The sequence below is a fragment of the Vulpes lagopus genome, chromosome X, assembly GCF_018345385.1.
Source record: "Vulpes lagopus strain Blue_001 chromosome X, ASM1834538v1, whole genome shotgun sequence".
In the NCBI taxonomy this organism is placed as follows: Eukaryota; Metazoa; Chordata; class Mammalia; order Carnivora; family Canidae; genus Vulpes; species Vulpes lagopus.
In genome coordinates, this window is record NC_054848.1 from 79,795,542 (window position 1) to 79,816,451 (window position 20,910).

At 43.6% G+C, this 20,910-nt stretch overlaps 1 long non-coding RNA gene across 1 annotated transcript in view; it reads right to left on the reverse strand.

The window, feature by feature from the left end:
* The window catches only part of LOC121483073, a 147,113-nt gene extending 128,974 nt beyond the window's left edge, over positions 1 to 18,139 (reverse strand). The window contains exon 1 of the long non-coding RNA XR_005985686.1: positions 17,619 to 18,139. This is a non-coding gene — a long non-coding RNA (uncharacterized LOC121483073). The remainder of the gene's footprint in view (positions 1 to 17,618) is intronic.
* Between the last annotated feature and the right edge of the window lie 2,771 nt (positions 18,140 to 20,910).

Consider the following 20,910-nt stretch of genomic DNA (forward strand, 5'->3'; position numbering starts at 1 on the left):
AGGTTCTATATATGCAAATTTTTCTACCTGCTAAAACGTATTTGTAACCACAAAATCAATGCTAAGCTTATTTTGTGATTATTTACAAACATGTGCAGTGCAGTATGGCAAAAAAAAAAAAAACTGAGTCATCCAACCCACAAGTTCTCGGCTAGGTTTAGACAAAGCTGCATTCCAGCTTCTCACTGCACCTCTCATACAGTAAACAAGTGACCTTTGAACAGTACGTTTAGTGCCATGTTGTTCACAGGTGTGCTTTTTGTTAGGGATTTCACTATTTAAATTGGCCCCCAAGTGTAATGCTGACCTACTGTCGAGTTTTTCTGAGCGCAAGAAGGCTGCAATGTGCCTAATGGCAAGAAATACACAGTTTAGGCAGGAATTATAGCGCTCTTATCAGTGACTTCAATGTAAATATCAACAATATATTAAATATCAATGTAAATGAATCAACAGTAGATACAAATAAGATGTCTTTAAACGGAAACACATGTAAAACAAGTTTACGTTTGACTAGTTGATGAAAATGCTGTTGTGACCAGAGGCTCATAGGAACCTAACTCTCTATTTCGCCTAGTAGCAACTGTCTCCTCTTCACTAATTCTGTGTTCATGGCGACTTTTACAGGACATAACTAGTACAAATAACAAGATTTGACTGTGTATATAGAGACATCTGTTACCCTGTGAATTAGTGCTAGGGCTGTCATAACTAAATATCACAGACTAGGTGGCTTAAACTACAGAAATTTATTTTCCTCACAATTCTATAGACTAGAAATCCAATATCAAGAGGCCAGCAGAGGAGGGTCAAGATGGCGGAAGAGTAGGGTCCCCAAATCACCTATCCCCACCAAATTACCTAGATAACCTTCAAATCATCCTGAAAATCGACGAATTTGGCCTGAGATTTAAAGAGAGAACGGCTGGAATGCTACAGTGAGAAGAGTTCGGGCTTCTATCAAGGTAGGAAGATGGGGAAAAAGAAATAAAGAAACAAAAGGTCTCCAAGGGGGAGGGACCCCGCGAAGAGCCGGGCTGAGGCCGGGGCGAGTGTCCCCAGGGCAGGAGAGCCCCGTCCCGGAGGAGCAGGAGCTGCACCAACCTTCCTGGACGGAAAGGCGCCCGCAGGGAGTTGGAGCAGGACCCAGGAGGGCGGGGATGCCCTCAGGCTCCCTGGGACACAAACCTGCGCCCCGGGGAGAGTGCGCTGAGCTCCCCAAAGGGCTGCAGCGCGCACACATTGACCCAGGAGCAGCTTGGAGGAGCTCGGGCGGCGGCTCCGCGGAGAGGGGGCAGCGTGTCCCCGGAGCAGCTCGGAAGCAGCTCTGGCAGAGGAAGAGGCTCCCTGCGGAGGGGCTGCCTGGCTCTGGGAGCAGTTTGGAGGGGCTCAGGCGACGGCTCCAGAGAGGCGGCTGCGCAGCCGGGATTGTGAATCCAAAGGTGCAGGCCCCAGAGCACAGGGCGCCAGGACACAGCCCAGGATCCGGCCTCCCCCCCCCCCCCGCCATCCCCCACAGGCAGAGGCCTGGAGGGCACAGGACAGCAAGGACACTCCTGCCCCAGGCTGAGCAGATCAGCCACTGGCTTTGTTCCTGTGGGGCCTCACAGGGTAAACAACCCCCACTGAGCCCTGCACCAGGCAGGGGGCAGAGCAGCTCCCCCAAGTGCTAACACCTGAAAATCAGCACAGCAGGCCCCTCCCCTAGAAGACCAGCTAGAAGGACAAGTTCCAGGGAAAGTCCAGGGACTTAAAGTATACAGAAACAGAAGATACTCCCCCGTGGTTGATTTTTTTTTTTTTTTTTGCTTTTTGATTTCTGTTTGCTTCCCCCACGCTTTTTCTTTCCTTTCTTTCTTTTTCGTTCTCTTTTTCTTCTTTTTTAATTTTTTCCTTCCTTTTTTCTTTTTCTCTTTGCTTTTCTTCTCTCTCTCTCTTTTTCTCCTTTTCCCAATACAACTTGTTTTTGGCCACTCTGCACTGAGCAAAATGACTAGAAGGAAAACCTCACCTCAAAAGAAAGAATCAGAAACAGTCCTCTCTCCCACAGAGTTACAAAATCTGGATTACAATTCAATGTCAGAAAGCCAATTCAGAAGCACTATTATACAGCTACTAGTGGCTCTAGAAAAAAGCATAAAGGACTCAAGAGAATTCATGACTGCAGAATTTAGATCCAATCAGGCAGAAATTAAAAATCAATTGAATGAGATGCAATCCAAACTAGAAGTCCTACAGATGAGGGTTAACGAGGTGGAAGAACGAGTGAGTGACATAGAAGACAAGTTGATGGCAAAGACGGAAACTGAGGAAAAAAGAGACAATTAAAATACCCCAAAGATTCAGATGCAATGAAACGTCGGGACACCTGCACCCCGATGTTTCTATCAGCAATGGCCACAATAGCCAAACTGTGGAAGGAGCCTCGGTGTCCATCGAAAGATGAATGGATAAAGAAGATGTGGTTTATGTATACAATGGAATATTACTCAGCAATTAGAAACGACAAATACCCACCATTTGCTTCAACATGGATGGAACTGGAGGGTATTATGCTGAGTGAAATAAGTCAATCGGAGAGGGACAAACAGTGTATGTTCTCATTCATTTGGGGAATATGAATAACGGTGAAAGGGAATATAAAGGAAGGGAGAAGAAATGCTGGGAAATATCAGGAAGGGAGACAGAACATAAAGACTCCTAACTCGGGGAAACGAACTAGGGGTGGTGGAAGGGGAGGAGGGCGGGTGTTGGAGGGGAAGGGGTGACGGGCACTGAGGTGGACACTTGACGGGATGAGCACTGGGTGTTTTTCTGTATGTTGGTAAATTGAACACCAATAAAAATTAATTAAAAAAAATAAAATAATAATAAAAAAAAAGACCATGAAGATAGATTAAGGGAAATAAACGACAGCCTGAGGAAGAAAAACCTACGTTTAACTGGGGTTCCCGAGGGCACTGAAAGGGACAGAGGGCCAGAATATGTATTTAAACAAATCCTAGCTGAAAACTTTCCTAATATGGGAAGGGAAAGAGGCATCCAGATCTAGGAAATAGAGAGATCACCCCCCTAAAATGAATGAAAACCATTCAACACCTCGACATTTAATACTGAAGCTTCCAAATGCCAAAGATAAAGAGAAGATCCTTAAAGCAGCAAGAGACAAGAAATCCCTGACTTTACGGGGAGGAATATTAGGGTAACAGCAGACCTCTCCACAGAGACCTGGCAGGCCAGAAAGGGCTGGCAGGATATATTCAGGGTCCTAAATAAGAAGAACATGCAACCAAGAACACTTTATCCAGCCAGGCTCTCATACAAAATGGAAGGAGAGATAAAGTGCTTCCAAGACAGGCAGGAACTGAAAGAATATGTGACCTCCAAACCAGCTCTGCAAGAAATTTTAAGGGGGACTCTTAAAATTCCCCTTTAAGAAGAAGTTCAGTGGAATAATCCACAAAAACAAGGACTGAATAGATATCATGATGACACTAAACTCATATCTCTCAATAGTAACTCTGAACGTGAACGGGCCTCATGACCCCATCAAAAGGCGCGCAGGGTATCAGACTGGATAAACAAAGCAGGACCCATATAATTGCTGTCTACAAGAGACTCATTTTAGACAGAAGGACACCTACAACCTGAAAATAAAAGGTTGGAGAACCATTTACCATTCAAATGGTCCTCAAAAGAAAGCAGGGGTAGCCATCCTTATATCAGATAAACTAAAATTTACCCCGAAGACTATAGTGAGAGATGAAGAGGGACACTATATCATACTTAAAGGATCTATCCAACAAGAGGACTTAACAATCCTCAATATATATGCCCCGAATGTGGGAGCTGCCAAATATTTAAATCAATTAATAACCAAAGTGAAGAAATAATTAGATAATAATACGCTTATACTTGGTGACTTCAATCTAGCTCTTTCTATACTTCATAGGTCTTCTAAGCACAACATCTCCAAAAAAACAAGAGCTTTAAATGATACACTGGACCAGATGGATTTCACAGATATCTACAGAACTTTACATCCAAACTCAACTGAATACACATTCTTCTCAAGTGCACATGGAACTTTCTCCAGAATACACCACATACTGGGTCACAAATCGGGTCTGAACCGATACCAAAAGATTGGGATCGTCCCCTGCATATTCTCAGACCATAATGCCTTGAAATTAGAACTTAATCACAACAAGAAGTTTGGAAGGACCTCAAACGCGTGGAGGTTAAGTACCACCCGCTAAAAGATGAAAGGGTCAACCAGGAAATGAAGGAAGAATTAAAAAGATTCATGGAAACTAATGAGAATGAAGATACAACCGTTCAAAATCTTTGGGATGCAGCAAAGGCAGTCCTGAGGGGGAAATACATCGCAATACAAGCATCCATCCAAAAACTGGAAAGAACTCAAATACAAAAGCTATCCTTACACATAAAGGAGCTAGAGGAAAAACACCAAATAGATCCTACACCCAGCAGAAGAAGAGAGTTAATAAAGATTCGAGCAGAACTCAACAAATTCAAGATCAGAAGAACTGTGGAACAGATCAACAAAAACAGGAATTGGTTCTTTGAAAGAATTAATAAGATAGATAAACCATTAGCCAGCCTTATTAAAAAGGAGAAAGAGAAGACTCAAATTAATAAAATCATGAATGAGAAAGGAGAGATCACTACCAACACCAAGGAAATACAAACGATTCTAAAAACATATTATGAACAGCTCTACGCCAATAAATTAGGCAATCTAGAAGAAATGGACGCATTCCTGGAAAGCCACAAACTACCAAAACTGGAACAGGAAGCAATAGAAAACTTGAACAGGCCAATAACCAGGGAGGAAATTGAAGCGGTCATCAAAAACCTCCCAAGACACAAAAGTCCAGGGCCAGATGGCATCCCAGGGGAATTCTATCAAACGTTTAAAGAAGAAACCATACCTATTCTACTAAAGCTGTTTGGAAAGATAGAAAGAGATGGAGTATTTCCAAATTCGTTCTATAAGGCCAGCATCACCTTAATTCCAAAACCAAAGACCCCACCAAAAAGGAGAATTACAGACCAATATCCCTGATGAACATGGATGCAAAAATTCTCAACAAGATACTAGCCTATAGGATCCAACAGTACATTCATTAAGAAAATTATTCACTATGACCAAGTAGGATTTATCCCTGGGACACAAGGCTGGTTCAACACTCGTAAAACAATCAATGTGATTCATCATATCAGCAAGAGAGAACCAAGAACCATATGATCCTCTCATTAGATGCAGAGAAAGCATTTGACAAAATACAGCATCCATTCCTGATCAAAACTCTTCAGAGTGTAGGGATAGAGGGAACATTCCTCAACATCTTAAAAGCCATCTATGAAAAGCCCACAGCAAATATCATTCTCAATGGGGAAGCACTGGGAGCCTTTCCCCTAAGATCAGGAACAAGACAGGGATGTCCACTCTCACCACTGCTATTCAACATAGTACTGGAAGGCCTAGCCTCAGCAATCAGACAACAAAAAGACATTAAAGGCATTCAAATTGGCAAAGAAAAAGACAAACTCTCCCTCTTTGCCGATGACATGATACTCTACATAGAAAACCCAAAAGCCTCCACCCCAAGATTGCTAGAATTCATACAGCAATTTGGTAGCGTGGCAGGATACAAAATCAATGCCCAGAAGTCAGTGGCATTTCTATACACTGAGACTGAAGAAAGAGAAATTAAGAAGTCAATCCCATTTACAATTGCACCCAAAAGCATAAGATACCTAGGAATAAATCTAACCAAAGAGGTCAAGGATCTATACCCTAAAAACTATAGAACCCCTCTGAAAGAAATTGAGGAAGACACAAAGAGATGGAAAAATATTCCATGCTCATGGATTGGCAGAATTAATATTGTGAAAATTGCAATGTTACCCAGGGCAATTTACACATTTAATGAAATCCCTATCAAAATACCGTGGACTTTCTTCAGAGAGTTAGAACACATTATTTTAAGAGTTGTGTGGAATCAGAAAAGACCCCGAATAGCCAGGGGAATTTTAAAAAAGAAAACAATAGTTGGGGGCATCACAATGCCAGATTTCAGGTTGTACTACAAAGTTGTGGTCATCACGACAGTGTAGTACTGGCACAAAAACAGACACATAGATCAATGGAACAGAATAGAGAACCCAGAAGTGGACCCTCAACTATATGGTCAACTAATATTCAATAAAGTAGGAAAGATTATCCACTGGAAGAAAGACAGTCTCTTTAGCAAATGGTGCTGGGAAAATTGACCATCCACATGCAGAAGAATGAAACTAGACCACTCTCTTTCACCATACTCAAAGATAAACTCAAAATGGATGAAAGATCTAAATGTGAAACAAGATTCCATCAAAATCCTAGAGGAGAACACAGGCAACACCCTTTTTGAACTCAGCCACAGTAACTTCTTGCAAGATACATCCACAAAGGCAAAAGAAACAGAAGCAAAAATGAACTATTGGGACTTCATCAAGATAAGAAGCTTTTGCATAGCAAAGGATATAGTCAACAAAACTGAAAGACAACCTACAGAATGGGAGAAGATATTTGCAAATGATGTATCAGATAAAGGGCTAGTTTCCAAGATCTATAAAGAACTTATTAAACTCAACACCAAAGAAACACACAATCCAATCATGAAATGGGCAAAAGACATGAACAGAAATCTCACAGAGGAAGACATAGACATGGCCAACATGCACATGAGAAAATGCTCCGCATCACTTGCCATCAGGGAAATACAAATCAAAACCACAATGAGATACCACCTCACACCAGTGAGAATGGGGAAACTTAACAAGGCAGGAAACCACCAATGTTGGAGAGGATGTAGAGAAAAGGGAACCCCCTCTTACACTGTGGGTGGGAATGTGAACTGGTGCAGCCACTCTGGAAATCTGTGTGGAGGTTCCTCAAAGAGTTAAAAATAGACCTGCCCTACAACCCAGCAATCGCACTGTTGGGGATTTACCCCAAAGATTCAGATGCAGTGAAACGTCGGGACACCTGCACCCCGATGTTTCTAGCAGCAATGGCCACAATAGCCAAACTCTGGAAGGAGCCTCGGTGTCCATCGAAAGATGAATGGATAAAGACGATGTGGTTTATGTATACAATGGAATATTACTCAGCCATTAGAAATGACAAATACCCACCATTTGCTTCAATGTGGATGGAACTGGATGGTATTATGCTGACTGAAATAAGTCAATCGGAGAAGGACAAACATTATATGTTCTCATTCATCTGGGGAATATAAATAATAGTGAAAGGGAATAAAAGGGAAGGGAGAAGAAGTGTGTGGGAAATATCAGAAAGGGAGACAGAACATAAAGACTCCTAACTCTGGGAAACGAACTAGGGGTGGTGGAAGGGGAGGAGGGCGGGGGGTGGGGGTGAATGGGTGACGGGCACTGAGGGGGACACTTGACGGGATGAGCACTGGGTGTTATTCTGTATGTTGGTAAATTGAACACCAATAAAAAATAAATTTATTTTTATTTTTTTAATATATTTTTTAATTAATTAATTTATTTATTTATGATAGTCACAGAGAGAGAGAGAGGCAGAGACATAGGCAGAGGGAGAAGCAGGCTCCAGGCACCAGGAGCCCGACGTGGGATTCGATCCTGGGTCTCCGGGATCATGCCCTGGGCCAAAGGCAGGCGCTAAACCGCTGCGCCACCCAGGGATCCCAAAAAATAAATTTATTTAAAAAAAAGAAACACATTTACTCACTAAATAACAATTTACTATAAAAAGGTATGATTCAGGAACAGTCAGATTGAAGGGATGCATGGGGCAAAGTATGTGGGAAGGGGTGGGGAGCTTCCAAGAAGATCTTTGTAGGCATGCCATTCTGCCAAAATCACATGTTCACCAACTCAGAAGCTCTCCAAACCCTAATTTCTGTTCTTCATAGAGGCTTCACTACCTTGGCAAAATTGGTTAAATCATTTGGCACTGGCTATTGATTCAACCTCCAGCCAGCCCCTCTTTCCTTTTTTGGAGGTGTTGGGGAGACTGGAAGTTCCATCCCTCTAACCTTAACCTGATTGGTCCTTGGGGCAAGTACTCCCTATCCTTAGGTTACCCAAGGGCTTTCCAAAAGTCAACTCATTAACATAACAAAAGATTATATTAAAGCCTTTACCATAAGAAATTCCAAGGGTTTTAGGTGCTGTGAGTCAGAACCCATGGACAAAGACCAAGTATCTATGAGAAATACATTTTGATCATCTGAAAGACCAAACACCTATTTCATACCAATCACAATATCACACTCACCTGTACTCAGGTATGTTGCACTATTTTTTTCTCTTTCATTCTTTTGTCTTGTCACTGGATATACTCTGTTCTAGAGTGTTCCTCTCTACTCTGCTCATATTTATAAATTTCTTCAGCCAGAATCAGAATCATTAGGGTTAGGGCCATCATTTATACGATGACCATTGTTTTAATAGCCTCCTCTTCACCCCATTGATGAGGAAGTCCCACCCTAGAGTTATAGGGATGGCTAAATACATCATTCAACTCCTATGTCAACAGTTGCTTTGTTGACACCAGATCGGGGTTTTGTATTGGGAGAACAGTTTAATATTAAATGCTTTAGCCCCTTTTCTCACTGATTCATGGGCCATAAGCCACCATGGATGTGCACTTCAATAGTCTTGGTTGTCAGGAGAGAATACAGGCAGCAAGGGATGCAACAGTATAGGAAATATACAAGCTCCCCACCCTTTCCCCAGCAGTGACTATTAAGGCACCCAGGGGTGCATTGCTTGATTAGTTCTCCATGTGGTAGGAGCCCCCTTCCTATCTGCAAATGTAATAAAGGGCCATCCCAGAGTTATGCAATCACAATGACCACATGGCTGGCTGCCCCAAGTAACCAGTAGTGGTCACCAGTTTAGAAGAAGTGGTCACTGCCTAATAAGCCACTAACCCAACCACTAGTATGAAAGACTCAAGTGCAGATGGATTAGGATGCTGTGTTATTGCCACTTTTATAGGTGGGAGCCTCAGAGATCCTCAGGCACACACAGCCCAAACTCAAAGACACTTCACACTGAGATCCAGTCAGTTAACTACAATTCTTATCCCAAGGAGAGAGTGTTTTAGGGAAGAAGAAATGGCAACACTCAACAAAACAACACAGTGCCACCAAGGCCAGAGCACAAGCCCACCAGCAATTGGTGGTCCCATCTCAGGCAGCCTTCACTGTATCACAGAACAATTAGTCAAGGAGTAGTGAGTAAAAGCTGACCAGCTCCCCCTTGATTGTGGTTGGATCATCATGTGTGTGATGACAATTGTTTTAATCACCTCCTCTTCACCCCTTTGATGAGTGAGGAAGTCCCACCCTAGAGTTATGGGGATGGCTAAACACATACCATCCAACTCTAGAAAGAAAAGATCAACAGTCACGTACATTCACAGTCGAAAAGAGGACACTGCATACCATGCAGGACACGTGAGGGCTGTGCTCGGAAATAACATTATAAGAAGGCTTTGTAGGGATCCCTGGGTGGCGCAGCGGTTTAGTGCCTGCCTTTGGCCCAGGGCACGATCCTGTAGACCCGGGATCGAATCCCACATCGGGCTTCTGGTGCATGGAGCCTGCTTCTCCCTCTGCCTATGTCTCTGCCTCCCTCTGTGTGTGTGACTATCATAAATAAAAAAAAAATTTTTTATAAAATAAGAAGGCTTTGTAGTAAGAGGGTGAGGTACCCCCTGCTTCTTGAGAGAGCATGTGATTGGCTTGTTTGATTACTGTGCAGATGACAGGGAACTGAAACCACTAATCAGGGATGATACACAGGAACACATCTAGTCCATTTGATAAGGAGGGTTCTTTGGCTAGGGGACCCTATCTGGTGAGGGAGGAAGCAAAGTATGAAAAGGAACTTGTGATTAGCTCATTCAAGGTCCTCTTGATTTTACAAGATGTCAGTGCAGCACAAAAGAGTAATTTTAGCCTTCACTTCTGTGAAAATAAAGGAAACCGCACTGCAAATTGAGACAGGGAGCCCCAAAAGGAGATCTCTCAAGTACATACCGCTCATTGCAGCCTATATAACAGGGGGTAGAAGGAAAATAATTATTTTGACAAGGGAGGACACTTTTCACATAGGAATTTATCTCCTGCCTTTAAGAAAAGGAAGATCTCTCCCTGTCCCAGCAATAAACCATTAACCACCACCTGCAGCCAATGAGAACCTCCCACCTCAAACTCTTATTCTTCTCCACTAAACTTTTTTTTCAGAACCCTCCCCAATTTCCTCCTAACACCTAATAAATGCTGACTTTCTTTTGTCTCTTCATACTTGCCTGTGGCTTGCCATAGCTTGTTTGTCCCAAATCTCAATTCCTCTGCTATTCCCAATAAACTCACTCTTTTTTTAAAGATTTATTTATTTATTCATGAGAGAGAGAGAGAGAGAGAGAGAGAGAGGCCGAGACATAGGCAGAGGGAGAAGCAGGCTCCCTGTAGGGAGCCTCATGTGGAACTCAATCCCAGGACTCCAGGATCACAACCTGAGTCACCCAAGTGTCCCCAATAAACTCGTTCTTTTCCTTAAATAAAATTGCTCTTTGCTATTTAAAGTTGATACTACTTGGTGGTCAGAAGTGGGATCCTAAGGAAGCAAACCCTGGAAGATAACAGCTCAGAATCAAGCGGGGTAGCCACACAGAGCCCTTGGTGCTTGGCAAGTCTCCATCTACTTCTGGTTCAGGAAGTCTCTTGGATTTTGAGCTCCCTCCTTTGGGATGAACTGATTGCCTTTACTCAGAATCTATTTAGAGGCTCCATCCTTTCTGATGAGTCCTCACTTGTTTTTTCCAAATCTCTGATTTTGAATAATAGGATCCCAATCTTCTAAACCTTCTCAAGAGGGTCCTTCTTCTGGGATTCTGGCTGGTTTTATATTTAAAACTATGATTCCCTCCTCATGCACATTTGTTAACTACCTGGACCAACTTAACCAAAATTAATTTAGAATTTCAATGGCCATTATAGGGAATTTCTGACCTCCCCCAAACTTGTTTTTCTCAGACCCAAATTATAAAATTGTGAACTGGGGGTGCTAGCTCCAAGTTTAACCTCCAACTCTTGATTTTGGCTCAGGTCATGATCTCAGGGTCATGAGATTGATCCCAGCTTGCATAAGATTCTCTCCCTTAGAAGAAATGTGTGGGAAATATCAGAAAGGGAGACAGAACATAAAGACTCCAAACTCTGGGAAACGAACTAGGGGTGGTGGAAGGGGAGGAGGGCAGGGGGTGGGGGTGAATGGGTGACAGGCACTGAGGGGGGCACTTGACGGGATGAGCACTGGGTGTTATTCTGTATGTTGGTAAATTGAACACCAATAAAAAAAATTTATTATTAAAAAAAAGATTCTCTCCCTTTCCCTCTGCCACTTCCCCCCACAAGTGTGCTCTCTTAAAAAAAAAAGTGAGACTAAAATTAATTGGACTACTTGGTAAGGAGGGCACTTGTCATGATGAGCACGGGGTGACATACGGAAGTGCTGAATCACTATATTGTACATCTGAAACTAATATAATGCTAATATAATGCTGTTTAGCGTTTTTGGGTTTCTTTAAGATTTTATTTATTTATTCCTGAGAGACACAGAGAGAAGCTCTGACATGGGACTCCATCCCCAGACCAGGATCATGCCGTGAACTAAAGGCAGATGCTCAACTACTGAGCCACCCAAGGGTCCCTATGATGCTGTTTGTTAACTAACTGGAATTAAAACAAAAACTAAAAAGAAATAGACTACATGGGATGCCTATTTTAATTGGTACCTGGAGGCTGCCAAATATGTACAGGACTCAAAAATCGCTTTACAAAGTACCGTTTCCAAATTAACTGAGATAAAAAACAAAACAAAACAAACAAAAAAAAACAAGAGGCAAAAAAAGCTTCTGAGGCCTGTTCCTCTTCTCCTCTGTCCTCTTTGTCTCAGCTGCTATCTTGCTCTTGTCCCCCTCCTTCTTGGTCTATGGGCAAGCCACAGCTATTTTATACTAAGCCCCTGCCCCACCTTCTTCCTCTTTCCCTCCCAGACTGGCTCTAACTTCTTTAATACCCTCCCTTCCTCATTCTAATCCTCACTAAACTTTGTTTTTTGAATCTCTCCCTGTTTCCTCCTCTCCCAAAACTATTAAAACCTGCCCTTTACAAGTAACAAGGATCCAAATTCTACACCCCTGGACCACCTGGAGGCTCAGTCAGTTAAGTGTCTGCCTTTGGCTCAGGTCATGATCTCAGGGTCCTGGGATTTAGCCCAGCATCCAGCTTCCTGCTCAACAGGGAGTCTGCTTCTCCCTCTCCCTCTCCTCACCTCCACTTGTGTGCGCTTCTTTCTCTCTCAAATAAAATCTTTTAAAAAAAAAAAAAATTCTAGGCCAGCCCGGGTGGCTCGGTGGTTTAGCGCCACCTTCAGCCCAGGGCCTGATCCTGGAGACCTTAGATGGAGTCCCATGTCAGGTTCCCTGCATGGAGCCTGCTTCTCCCTCTGCCTATGTCTCCACAACTCTCTCTCTCTCTCTCTCTCTGTCTCTCTCTCTCTCTGTCTCTCTCTCTCTCTCTCTCTAAGTAAATAAAATCTTTAAAAAATTCTAAATCCTGAATGTCTTAGTTCCCTGGACTAAAGCAGAATTATGAGCTATAGTCAAAGACTTTCCCAAAGTGACTGACGATCCTCATAGATTTGCTGAGGAATTTACGAGTTACTCAAATTTACCAATGCAGTTTCTCAGATTTGTATCAGTTCATGTGCTCATCAGTGAGAGCCAGACCTAACTCCAGATAACACTGCAAACCAACATAATCCTGAACAATCTCTAGAACTATAAATGGGGCACTGTCCCCTGACTTGTTATATGATCAAGCTCTTGACACTGATAAACGACTTTACCAGCCTATTCTTAGGGCTTTCCCAAAATCTGTCGATTGGAATATGATTCAGATTTGTTCCCAGGAGCCCAATGAGCCCATGCATAATTATTACAGCTGGCTCCAAATTGTTTTCAGAGAAAATTCTGGTCTTCTTTTAAATGTCAAATCCATGGGAGTAGCTTTTAACCTTATGGTCATGAATCGGCTGAACTGGGATCTTTAGTTTCTAGTTAAAAAGGACCAAGATAGAATAGGAGACCACGTCCACTCTGGATTCAATTAATTTAGCAAATCTGCTCACCCACAGCCTAGATGATTCAACTAAAAGGAAGACCACTAAAGCCCCCAGTTTACAACTCCAACAAATGAAGGCCCGTAAACAAAACCCAAACCCTCCCAATCTTTATCATTATTACAAAAAGCCAGAGGAGGGGGGGGAGGCTGTTACAAGCTTAAGGGCTCTGAGTGCCTTTAGCCCTTTAACCAACCTTTAACCAACCCTCTTCCTAACTCCTAGTGATGGAACTCCAAGGAACTACAGGGGCTTTTCCTGATCCTGATCTTAATCAGCTTGGAAAAACAACTCTCCAGGTTAGGAATGAATCTGTCATTATTGACACCGGAGCTATCCCTTCTTCAGTGCTCAACATCACTTTTATCAAATAACCCCTCTCTTGAGTATGAAAATGGTTCAAATGGGAGGGAGGTGTCAAACCTCAACAGGTTCCTGTCTCTAAACCCATCTCCTTTTGTTGAGGCCCTCTGAGAGATACCCACCCTTCCTCCTTAGTTTTTCTGCCTCTATTCACTTATTGGACTGAGATTTCTCAGAGAAACACCATGCTAGAATTTCTTTCTGTCCAACGGGGGAAATAAATTCTATGATTTAACAGCAACAACCAAAATAGCCAACAAGGTGAAGCAAATGAACTTTTAATGCCATTAAGGTGTTCCATCTGTAATGACACTAGAGCTAGTTGTAAGGACACTCATCATCTATCCCCTTTTCACAGGAGGACAGCACCCATCTGTTTAAACTTTCAGCATGAAAGGGACACCAGGTCTCCCAAGGAAAAAGTGCAGTTTGTTCAAACTCAACTTGGTTATTTATGGCATCTAATCTCAGAACAAGGGCTACACCTAGATCCAAGTAGGCTTCAGAGCGTCTCGAACTTCCCCAAACCCAAAACTAAGTGCCAATTACAAGGCCTCTCAACCCAACCAAGATGGGTTGGTGGTCTAGTATCAGAAATGGATTTCAAACTTTCTCTCATGGCTCAGCCTTTACATATATTACTAAAGAACACCAAACCTAACCCCATTAATTGGAAAGCTCAGGATGTCCTAGCATTTAATAACTTAAAAGAGGGATGCCTGGGTAGCTTAGTAGGTTAAGCATCTGCCTTTGTCTCAGGTCATGATTCTGGGATCCTGGGATTGAGTTCTGTGTCAGGCTTCCTGTTCAGTGGGAGTCTGCTTTTGCTTCTCCCTCTGTCTGCTCCCCACTGCTTGTGCGCAAGTAAAAACAAAACAAAACAAAACAAGAAGAAAGAAAACTTTAAAAGAAAGCTTAATAAATCCCCTTGCCCTTGGACATCCCAATTACCAGCTTCCTTTTTTCCTTTTACACATGAAAAGGAAGGGAATGCCCTTGGGGTATTTGATAAAAAAAAAACACAGGGACCACCATCAACCCGTAGAGTAAAACAGCCAATAGCTAGACCTTGTGGAATAAGGATACTTCCCTTGCCTCTGAGCCATTCCTGCCACTGCCCTTTTAGTTAAGGCAACTAAAGCCCCCTCTAACCATCTTTGTGCCCACCGAAACAGAAGCCTTCCTAAATTCTAATGTCTGTGGATGGGAATCTGTCCAGGATCTCAGAACAATAAACAATATCGTTGTCTCTCATCATCCTGTTGTTCCCAATCCTCATATTCTATTCATCCTCCATCCCTACCTAAATATCACACTCAACACCTTTCAGCCGGCCATCTCACCAACTCTGAAATTCCCATGCTAATAGCTCCTTATGTAACTTTTTCTTACTGTAATAACCTTTACTACTCTTCTTCCCTCCTCAAGGACAATACTCCAAACGATACTGTTTGACAGATCACCTCCTGACTCCCTGTGATGACTTGCAGGAAACTCCTTTCGATGATGCTAATTTGTCATGGTTCACTGGCAGTTCTTATTTTAAAGGTGGAATGACAAATAGGGTGCTAGATACATAATTCCAACTCCCTCTAAAGTAACTGAAGCAGTATCTTTGCCTTTGGCTATATATAGCACAAGCTGAGCTATACTCACCCACAAGTACCAAAGAGACTCTCTTCAACCCCACTGAAAAGACCCCTACCGGGTACTGCTAACCAGCTCCTGTGCTGCCGAATTCCAAGGAAGAGACTTTTGGATTCCTCTGTCACATCTAAAGAAAGCACCAAACCCTGACTGGCCCCACCCACCAACTGGTGACCAGAAAATAAAGGAATTGAAGCCGATGGCAGCTGAAGGAAACAGCTTCCTCAGGATGAAGAACCAGGCATGTATATACCTTCTTTCCCTTGCTTATGCTCACTCTGTTTGCCCTCTCTTTCTGGGAAATCATACTACTTCAGTTAAATACTTGATCTTTGACAGCACAGTCTTCGCTCCCCCAGGTTCTTTTCCTTATCTCTGATTGGTCTCCCTGTACCCAAGGGAAATACAAATAAGTTTATTCCTCTTTGCAAGGTTTTTAGAAGAGACCCCTTTAGAAAAAGATGGAACTCTCCAGAATGTCATCCCAACTCCTCCGACCCATGCCTTGAAAGAGTAAATCAAGAAACTTTCAGCTAAGGAATCTATCAATAACCAGACCTTAGCTAAAGTCTTCTAAGCTCCACCTGGTTTTGTTTGCAATGGACAGCATTTCCTATGAGTATGTGAATGCTTAAATAGCTGGCGGCTTGGACGTCAATGTTATTGGCACATTTAATAGCGTTCCTGTTAACATCTGTAACAAATCAAAAGACTTCCCATCAGTCTGCCTCATTAGGCCCCCAAAGCCATCTGCAATGGGAACTTCAAGGGGGCATACATGACTCCTGGTTTGCTTCCATAGGGAGAGCTTTATTCCTTGGGTTGGACTAAGTGTCAGTGAACACAGGACCAGATATCCGCCCCCCAACAGTAGGAGAGCTAGCCAATTCCACAATCAATTTCAAAGCAATAGCATCCACCAACTATCACTTGATTCATTGACTAACACAGTTTTGGACAATCATATAGCCCTTGATTATCTACTGGCTGAACAATGTGTTTGTGCAGTAGCAAATGCCACCTGTTACACAAGGATAAATACCTCTGGAGAAGTAGAAATTCAATTATGTAAGATCAGGCAACATGTATACTGGTTACAACAAATCTCACCTAATGACCCCTGGTTTTTTGACTTACTTAGCTGGGTTTGGGGTCTTGGTTTGGAACTATCATATAAATTGGTTTGTCATATTACTTCTAATTCTACTTGTATAATTATTTTTTAAACTTTACCTGTTGCTTGTCAAACCTCTGCAGAAGTATTGCATCAAATAGGGTGATGCAAGCTCAGCGCTTTGAGATGATCTCCAATATTTATGACCTTGATAAGACATAGACTTTAGATGGGAAGTGAGAATTCTCCCTCAAATGTGTCTTCAATGGTTTCCAATCATTATGCACATTCCCTCCAATGTGGGCCAACAACAACCAGGAAAGATCCTTTCAGGTCCCCAGGGACAAACTGCTACATTTGAAAATTCTGACTCTTGGTCAGCAACACTTTCAAGGCAAAATCTTGATCAAAAGGTGTAAATGTGAAAATAAATAAAGGAAACATCATTTAAAATGGAGTCAAGGAGCCCCAGAGGGGGACCTCTCAAGTACACATCTTTCACTGCAACCTATATAACCAGCAGGAAGAAGATAATTACATTGACAAGAGAGGGCTCCTGTCTTTAAGAAAAGGAAGATTCCTCCCTGCCCCAGCAACAACACACTGATCACCACCTGCAGCCAATGAGAAACCCTCTCCATCCTCAACACCCCCCATCTTTTCCAAACTCTGTCCAGGATCCTCCCCAATTCCTTCCTCAAACCTAATAAAAGCTGACCTTCCCTTTGTCTCTTCAGACTTGCTTACGATTTGCCATAGCTTGCTCGTCACAAATTGCAATTCCTCTGTTATTCCCAAATAATCTCATTCTTCTACTTAAATAAAATTGCCCTTTGTGCTCCGTTTGAAGTTAACATCCCACAACCCTCACCCCGCCCCCCGCCCACCACACACGTGCAGGGGCCATTGCCATTGATAGCAAACTGCCGGGCTGGGACCTCAGTTCCTGGGGATGGATGGGTGGACCCTAGGGGGTGTTATCCCTACCCCCTGCTATTTGGGCACACACTAAAACTGGGTGCTATCAGGTGCCACTGTAGCATATGGGCTGAAACAAAGGGCTCCATCTCAATTGGCCACCCTCATTACCACCACCAACCCCTTCAGGGGCTCAGGGGCAGGGTGCATAGGCAGTGGCTCAGAAGCCCGTGTCCAAGTGTCCCCCAAGCCCAGTCCTACCAAGAGACCGCCCACTCGCCCCTCCCACTGGCTCACGGTAGCCTAGCGACCAGCTTACCAATAAAAGAGGGTCCAAGACGACGCTGGGAACATTGGAGGAGGATTCCTTACAGGTCAAAGTGGAATTTCGAGGAGGGGAAGGGGGGGCGTCGCCCTCCAGGAGCCGGGTCCTGAAGAGCAGTAGGAGGACAGTGGCTCCCAGCAAGCCCGGGATAGCATAGCTGAGACCGACGGAGAATCACGAGAGAAGGCTGAGGCTCAGGAAAAAGACCGAGGGAGGTAAGCGAGAAGCTCCAGGCGGGAGGGAGGCGCGGGGAGGGGGCGCTAGCTCTTGGGCAAAGAGTCACCCCTAAGAGCTGAGCATAGAGGGCCAGGGAATGAGAAGCTGCGGGCGTCGGCCAGGAGTCCAGAGCCCCGCGCAGCGGGAGGAGCAGCCATGCAGGAGCTCTACTCCAAGCTGCTCCCGCAGGACGCGTCCGCTTCTTTGAATTGCGTTTGGTCTGAGGCCAGTCCCATCTGCAGCTGGGTTGGCAGGGAGCCAGATGCGCTGATGGCTCCGCCCATTCCATGGCTACTCCAGCCTAGCCAATGGCTCAGATGCCAGGAGCCATACAAAAGGATGAGCAATCCCGCCACCTTCCCCAACTAGGGCGCAGCCCAATCCTTTGCCTTTTCTGCAGCCTCTCCTGGGCCAGCTCTAGCACCTCTGCAGCTGGAGGGGTGGGCCGAAGTCAGATGCTTGACCTGCCCCCCCGCCCCGGGCGCGCCCCACCCCCTCCTTGCAAAACTGCAAAATTTGCTTTTCTCTTAGAACGAACAAAGGGTGGTAGAAAGGGAGGTGGGTGGGGGGGTGGGGGTGACTGGGTGACGGGCACTGAGGGGGGCACTTGATGGGATGAGCACTGGGTGTTATTCTATATGTTGGCAAATTGAACACCAATAAAAAATAATTAAAAAAAAAAAAAGAAAGAACAGATTGTGCCTAAGAGTTTGCTTTTTTGTGGCGAAGGGAGTGCAGTGATTTGACTGCCCTGGCTGACTCTGCGTTCTGAAAGAGCTAGACACTAGGGAATCCAGGAGGTACTAGACTGCTGGTCGTTCCCAGATACTTGAGCCTCCAATAAACCTCAGGGCCTCGCCTCTGGGTAGACTGGGAGGAGGATCAGCAAGTAAGTTTTATGACGGGGCCCTGGCCACAGCAGGAGTGACCCTTCAGTAGGACACAAATTGGAGCACCCTTCCCCCCAAACTAGAGTGTACAGCATCGGAGTGTTCTTGGCTGACACCACAGAACTGGAAAAGAAGGCAAGGATAAGTATATCTTAAGGGGAGTTAGCCAGGGTGAGCAGGCCATTCTAATGTTTCAGCATTCTTGGCCCCATTATATGGAAAAGCGTGGCATGTTGACTAGAGGGCATTTATTCTTTCCACCATCCTGAACATACTCTTGTGGGATAGAAAGGTATTATGGACTGAGGAAATGCTTCTGTCCTTCCCATCTTCCGTCCAATTTGAAACAAGTTTAGAAAGAGGCAGAGGCCACATAGGCCAGATGGGCAACCAACAAGTAGAACTCAGTCACCTCCCAAGGCATGCCATTTAAAAGTATTGAAATCATAACAGATTTCAAGTTTGCTCTTGGTTAACTAGAACATTCCAACAGAAACATTGTTCCCTTTCTGTTTCCTTCAGTATTTGGTAAATGAGATGGAACTGTTTGTGCCCAGCATATGGGAAAGTTTCAGTTGTGTGGAACTCCTGGGGGTGGCTGAGTGTTTGGCCCAGCTAAAGATTTAACCCTTTACCCTACCTCAACCATCCACACTTTTTTTTACCATTTAAAAATCACTTTACAATATATCTCATAATTTCCTGCCATCTTGTAATCAGCAGAGCACCCTAGCACCTTTGTTATTCCCCTCCTTTTCTTCTTCTTTTTCCTTCCATTGCAGCAAATGCTTCCTTCCCACATGGGTGCAAGATTAGAAAGAAAAAAAAAAAGGTGGAAGTATCTATATATCACTAACCATCACATAGAGGAGTGGGTCAGTCAAGCTCACTCCTCCTACTCTTAATCTTTCATCCCTTGTCCCTGGTCACTCGGGCATCCTTGGGGAGATAATTCTTGCTTACCAAAAATGTAACAGCTACTCCAGGTAATTTTGCCCAATCCCCTAAATTGTACAAGTCGGACACTGAAGCCTAAAGCAGGAAGAGAGGTTGGCCCAAGGTTACATAGTGGCAAAGGCTAAAACTAGAATCCTATTTCTGGGTTGGCCTAGTTCCAGAACTTGTTTCAGCTTAGTTGGTCATAACTGGTATTTCAGACAACTGCCAGCAGATGGAAGTAGATTTGTTTGCAAGTGGGATGTCCAAGCACCCTAAAACAAATTCCAGTCGGTGCCACATTTGTCAAAGGAAGCAAGTCAAGCCTGAATTATTTTTCTCCCTAAGTGTCCTTGTGACTGTAGTGAGTGCTAAAAACTTGATGGCAATAGTTAATTCACTTCCAGAGCTTATATTCCAGACTCACATGACAAATAGCCAAAAAGGTAAGAAAAAATACATAAAAGCCAGTAAAATCTGTATGGGTTGAGGTTTTGTCTAGTTAATTTATTAGAATATACAGAGATATTCAGACTAAATGCACTTAAACCTGAATATGGGATGACAGTGTAAAGTATGATCCAATATTCCTACACTTAGGAGTTAGTTCATCTGTGTTCTGACCAGGCTGTGACACATTACAGTGAGTATTCCAGTTTGGCTGGAGTGTTAAGGTGAGTTGGGAGGTAAGACAAGAGGTAAAAGAGGTAAGAATCAAAAGAATAGGTAGTGCCTGGCCTAGTGAGTCCACAGTAAATACTTATTCAGTGAATAAGTAAAGCAAAAAAGAGTTTTAGATCTGATTGTCCAAACTAAAGAATTTGATTTCTGTTTTACATTTGATGGTATGCTTTTGAAGCATTTGTGCAGGGGAAATGACACGATAAGGAAGAAATTTACAGTTACTTTATGAAGGAGAAAAAGAAACTGGAAGGAAGAGAGAGGGGATAAGGAGAGCAGTTAGGAGGATATTGTACTTTGGCTTCTGGTAGTGGCAGACCAAGCAGTTTGGATTAGCCATCCCAAGTAAGGACAACTAAAAAAACAAAAACAACAGCAACAAAAAAAAACTAGATGAAATATAACAAGAAATTACCCTCATTAAGAACGAATAAGTGAGGACACATGGGTGGCTCAGTGGCTGAGCATCTGTGTTCGGCACAGGGCGTGATCCTGGGGTTCAGGATGCAGTCCCAAATCGGGCTCCCCACAGGGAGCCTACTTCTCCCTCTGCCTAAATCTTA